This window comes from Schistocerca nitens, chromosome 8 (genome assembly GCF_023898315.1).
Source record: "Schistocerca nitens isolate TAMUIC-IGC-003100 chromosome 8, iqSchNite1.1, whole genome shotgun sequence".
NCBI lineage: Eukaryota > Metazoa > Arthropoda > Insecta > Orthoptera > Acrididae > Schistocerca > Schistocerca nitens.
In genome coordinates this window covers 156357381-156363582 of record NC_064621.1, presented here as the reverse complement: position 1 = coordinate 156363582, position 6202 = coordinate 156357381, and the positions used below count along the sequence as shown (strand labels likewise).

Below are 6202 nucleotides of genomic sequence, written 5' to 3'. Positions count from 1 at the left end.
AAAATTATATCTCGTCAATGCTTAAGAGTTCTCACGAATTACTGCAACCAATCGCCGTTTTTTCTTCAATTTTTATTTATTCATGACCGGTTTCGAATCACCTGGCGAGTCTTCATCAGATGATACAATTTAGTTTGGAGTATTGTGGGGGTCGTGCATTGTTTCTATTCTTGTGGCAGGCACTGCTCTGGAAAACATATTGTGTGCTTACCAGTATCGTTAAATATCAAGCGAAACAGGCAATTTTACACTGATGGCGACTCCCACATATTTTACAAAATCTAAACAAACCAAAGAGTGTGGCTGTTATTGTCTCCAAAGAGTTTTGTGGAGGTAGAGATTTTCTTTGCTCATTTTTCGTTTTGTGTAGCATTCGTAATAAAATATATGTTTTAAGTTTAAGAGTTTGTTTATCAGATTGGGTCTCTCACTATTTTGCAGAAATGGAAGCCACAGAAAAAAGCTCGCCCAACGTCAGTGGCAGTAAAGTTAGATAAAAGTTAAGAGGTTCAGATGGAATAGAGTAAAATGATATTTTCGTACTCTATATAATCATCTCCAAAACATGCTGCGCAGAGGGTGTAGATTAGGTAATGCACGTAAGTTAGTTTGTGGCATGACAGGAGTCAACAACGTATCTAGAGCATTTCCTTTTCGTCGAGATACAACAGGCTGAATGAGCCACGAAAAACAACAACAGAGTGCTTGATGCCGATGTTAAGAGATGTTAAGTACTAACACCGTGACATGTACGGATTACAGCGGATTCGAAATGAGAATCATAGCTGTACAGAAAGCTAAAGCCTACTGGAAGGCGGCATCGAAAGCGGCTCAACCTCTAACGAGAGAAAGTCGCTCGTAATGTCCTTCTGGTCACAAACAATTTCGTAACCGAGTTTCACAATGCCGACAAGGTATTTAGGTTTACAGCTTGCTACCGCATGCGTACTGTTTCCTTCACAAGTTTCTCACTACTCTTCAACGAAAATTACTCGAACACCTGGCTTTTTCTTAAAATGTGACTAACGTTCAGAGGAAATTACTGGATGACAACATGTCTTCAGACCACAGCGACCAACTAAAACAACTACTTTCAACCTGATAAACCATGTATTAAATGCAGTGAACAATCACAGAAATATCTCACGTTCATTCCTGGACCTCACAAATGCTTTTGATGTGATTGATCATTCTGTGTTCCTGAGGAAACTTGAATGGTACTGTGTAAGAGGTGTGCCAAAGCAGTGGATTACATCATATTTGGAATATCGTTCTCAGGTAAATGAAATTATATACATGGAAAGAAATGAGCTCCAGGTACACTTTTCAGAATCATGTGGACAAATTCATGGTGTTCCACAGGGGTCTATTTTAGGTCTCTTCCTTTTATTGTTATACATTAACGATTTTCCAACACACGTTAGGGATCCTCAACCTGTACTGTTTTCAGATGTCACTAGTCTATTGATTGAAGGAAATAAAGAAGAAAATCTCACTGCATCTGCAAAAGATATTACAAAAGAAGTGCCTTAATGGTTTACCAGAAACAGGCTAATAGTTAATCCGCGAAAAACGGTACTCATAAATTTCCACAAAGATCAAATTAAAAATGTGCCACAACCCGTAATACGTATAGATAACCAAATCATTAGTGCTGTCAATGAAACTAAATTTCTTGGGATTCATAGCCAGGAAAATCTTAGATGGAGCACTCATATCACATCTCTAAACTAGCAAAAATGAGCTATATAGGAAGAATTCTTTGCAACAATACTATTGCAGAAACGGTTAGGGCTGTACACTTTGCTCGTATACAATCAATACTGAAGGATGGTATCATTTTCTGGGAAAATGTACACCACGCTATAACAGTTTTCAGGAAATAAAATACAACTAGAAGAATAACGAAACAAGTGAGCATCAGAAAAACATGCAAATCTTTCTTTAAAGATCTAAAGATCTTACCCCTCCCCTGCATTTAAATGCTGGGAGTAGTCATGCATGTCAAAAAAAGTATACTGAGAAGAGAAAACCTTTTTCCTCAAAACATAAGTGTCCACGATTACAGTACCAGGTCAGACAGTGAGATACATGTTAGTCACTGTAACACCACATTGTGCCAGAAAGGTGTATATCATGCAGGAACAAAACTATAAAACAGACTACCAAGACATATAAAATCTCTTCCTGAACTACAGAGCTATAAAAAGTCTGTGACAGCCTACCTGCTGAAAAATTGCTAATATTCAATAACACAGTATCTCATGCAAGAAAAAATGTAATTTGTATCTTTACTTGTAGAAATAGTTAAAAAGTAAAACGGTAATTATTAACTGTATAGATCCTAATTGTTGTAAAAATTTAAATAATGTATGTTTGATGTTTGAAAAACCAATAGATAAAATGGTTTCCTGTCCAGTAGCCTATGTACGATACATGTACTGAAAAATAGAATTATATGGACAAATAAAAAATAAATAAATGTATTTACAAATTAAAAATTCTTCCTAGCAGCATTATCAATAGCTCAAAATTTTAGTGTTATTTATGGTTGAGAGGCATGTTTCATCACATACCTCTACATCAAAAAACGTTTCGCATTACCTCTTTATTTCGAAGTTCGTGGTACAGAAAATAAACGTTGGTTCTGAGGCAATTGTATATACTCATTTGCAATGTGTTCAGATCACCAAATCACAAAAACATACATACTAGTAGCGAACAAATCATATATTTTCCATGGGAGGGTTTTTCACGGCGCTCCAACTTGAGTACGAAAATGGCTCTGAGCACTATGGGACTTAACTTCTGAGGTCATCAGTCCCCTAGAACTACTTAAACCTAACTAACCTAAGGACATCACACACATCCATGCCCGAGGCAGGATTCGAACCTGCGACCGTAGCGGTCGCGCCGTTCCAGACTGTAGCGCCTAGAACCACTCGGCCACTCCGGCCGGCAAAAACTTGAGTACTTGTTGGAACGACCCGTTGCTCGGATGCAGGCTCGAATCCGTTGTGGCATACCATCGATGATATCATCAAGCCGGCCTTTGGCCACATTTTAAATACTGATAATGTGTAAGTCACGAAAAGTATGTGGTCGTTGTGGACGTCCAGAAACAGCTCGTCTCAGTCGATCCCACAATTCTAGACTGGATTCATATCCGGGGAGCAGGGGCACTTCATTCTGGTGACCCTAGGGTGCTGAAGAAGCGTGTACACGAGAACAGCACGATGGGCACGTTGCAGAGTCTCGTCCCTGTACCTTAAGAAGTGAGACAGCCCTCAGCAATCATGAGAGGTGTACGGTGGTTCCATGTCAAGCCACCTCAGAACATCACTCCACCATCACTATGTTCCACATGTGGATCACCGTGTTGGAGGTTTCCGATATAACCGGGCTGTTTCCAGAAACGTTGTCTACGGTTATCAGGGTGTAAACAGATCCGAGGTTCGCCAGTAAACAACAGTCGACATCAATTCTGTAGCGTCTATTCTGCATGCTGTGTTGTGGTGTACGATACGGTTCTCACCACGGTCGCCAGGTGTGCACATCCGTGTCATGCAATGCTCTCCTAACAGTCTAACGCGACGTATGCCTCTTCGGAAGCCGGATTCAGTTCCGGAGCACTCGGTCCACAGTTCCTTTGATTCGAAAGCTGTAGACATCGATCACCGCATGCGCCGGTCAAATTCGGACGTCCTCTGCGGTGTAAGTTCTCAACACTACATGTCAGTCGGAAAAGCTTCCACGTTGGCACCACATCACTTTGACTTAGGTGGTATAACAATTTTTTTTTATATAGACACAAGGAAGAATTCTTGTGCTTTATTAAATAATCCTGAAAGGACGTGATAGTAACAATGTTAAACGATATCTCTGCATGTGGACTGCCACGTAAGAGTTGTTACTATTATTTCAGTTAAAATATTTGCGAGTTTATGTCGAATCTATTGAAGGAACAGTAAAAACTATTTCTTTTGTTGTTCTTATGTAAAAGCGAAGTTTTATAAAAAAACAATATCTTTAACACAGTGGTGTTACAGCAATGTGCGTTTTCCGATAATTGTTTTCTCTGTGAACTATGGAACACTAGACTGTCTTCTTCCTGTTTTGGCATCGACGCTATAGGGACGTAAGCTGCACTAGACGTATCTTTTTGTCAGTAGTAAGTGGAATATTGCATTTCAAACTTATTTTTATTCTGTAAAACGATAAATCTCTCAGGTCTCCTGTTTTAATTACGCAGTTACTTTCTTGTCTTTTAAATTAAGTTAGAAGCGGCTTGTTTCGTTTGCAACCATCGAGCGCTTTAAGCGCTCTGGATTCGTGGTCATTTGTCACTATGCGCGCCTTTAACCAAAAATGGCCTTTTGACCTGAAGCTAATTATTTTCATCTAGCCAATTAAAGTCAATAAGTATAATTTATCTGAAGTAAAAATAATTAGCAGTTATAGTAATACTGCTCATCACATCTTTTATGCGAAGCCCGGTGTCGACGGAAAGCGACGGTTTGTTTCCTGTTACGAACACAATTATTTTTATAACTGAATTTTACCTGCCCATTCAATAGAATGTACCAAATTAGTCAAGTGCGATATTCGTTTTATCGATATATATTAACAGGGACATTAAAACACGAAGAATAATCACTACTCTAGAAGCGACAAGGCAGCGCTGCTGCAAGGTGGCAACAATCAGCGCGGGCCAGAGTGGTGCTGTTATTGTTGGAATCCTGTTTATTCTTCTTTTACTGTCCCTGTTAGTAGATATTGGTAAAAAGAATATCTCAGTAGAGTAATCTGGTGCGACCTACCGAATGAAACTAAAACTAAACGAAACTCCTCCCGAAGAGACCATGAAGGTCCAAAGGAACCGACCGGCCGCCGTGTCATCCTCAGCCTATAGACGTCACTGGATGCGGATATGGAGGGGCATGTTGGCAGCACACCGCTCTCCCGTAGCCGCTACTTCTCAATCTATTAGGTCCTCAGTTTGCCTCACAAGGGCTGAGTGCACCCCGCTAGCCAACAGCGCTCGGCAGACCGGATGGTCACCCATCCAAGTGCTTGACCAAACCGACAGCGCTTAACTTCGGTGATCCGACGGGAACCGGTGGTACCACTGCGGCAAGGCCGTTAGCGACCTATCGACCTGAGAAGTAAAATTCCGTTTTGAAAATAATTTTATTCGTAACGGGAAAAAAACCGATGCTTTCCGCCGACACCGGGTGTCTCTTGAAAGACGTGTTGTATAGTATTTGTTTGGGCTGACTCCAGCTTCATAGTGGAAAAATGTAATCGAAAATATCTGCCAAAATATCAGGGAAAATGTGCCTGACGACCCTTAGGAGAAACACCCTGTGTATACAGGGTGTTACAAAAAGGTACGGCCAAACTTTAAGGAAACATTCCTCAACCACAAATAAAGAAAAAATGTTATGTGGACATGTGTCCGGAAACGCTTTATTTCCATGGTAGAACTCATTTTAGTTTCGTCAATATGTACTGTACTTCCTCGATTCACCGCCAGTTGGCCGAATTAAAGGAAGGTAATGTTGACTTCGGTGCTTGTGTTGACATGCAACTCATTGCTCTACAGTACTAGCATCAAGCACATCAGTACGTAGCATCAACAGATTAGTGTTCATCACGAACGTGGTTTTGCAGTCAGTGCAATGTTTACAAATACGGAGTTGGCAGATGCCCATTTGATGTATGGATTAGCACGGGGCAATAGCCGTGGCGCGGTACGTTTGTATCGAGACAGATTTCCAGAACGAAGGTGTCCCGACAGGAAGACCTTCGAAGCAATTGATCGGCGTCTTAGGGAGCACGGAACATTCCAGCCTATGACTCGCGACTGGGGAAGACCTAGAATGACGAGGACACCTGCAATGGACGAGGCATTTCTTCGTACAGTTGACGATAACCCTAATGTCAGCGTCAGAGAAGTTGCTGCTGTACAAGGTAACGTTGACCACGTCACTGTATGGAGAGTGCTACGGGAGAACCAGTTGTTTCCGTGTGCAGGCACTATCAGCAGCTGATTGGCCTCCACGGGTACACTTCTGCGAATGGTTCGTCCAACAATGTGTCAATCCTCATTTCAGTGCAAATGTTCTCTTTACGGATGAGGCTTCATTCAAACGTGATCAAATTGTAAATTTTCACAATCAACATATGTGGGCTGACGAGA

At 41.1% G+C, this 6202-nt stretch overlaps 1 pseudogene; it reads right to left on the bottom strand.

Annotated features, from left to right (window-relative positions):
• Nucleotides 1-5029: 5029 nt before the first annotated feature.
• Nucleotides 5030-5147, bottom strand: LOC126200014 (5S ribosomal RNA; annotated as a pseudogene).
• Between the last annotated feature and the right edge of the window lie 1055 nt (nt 5148-6202).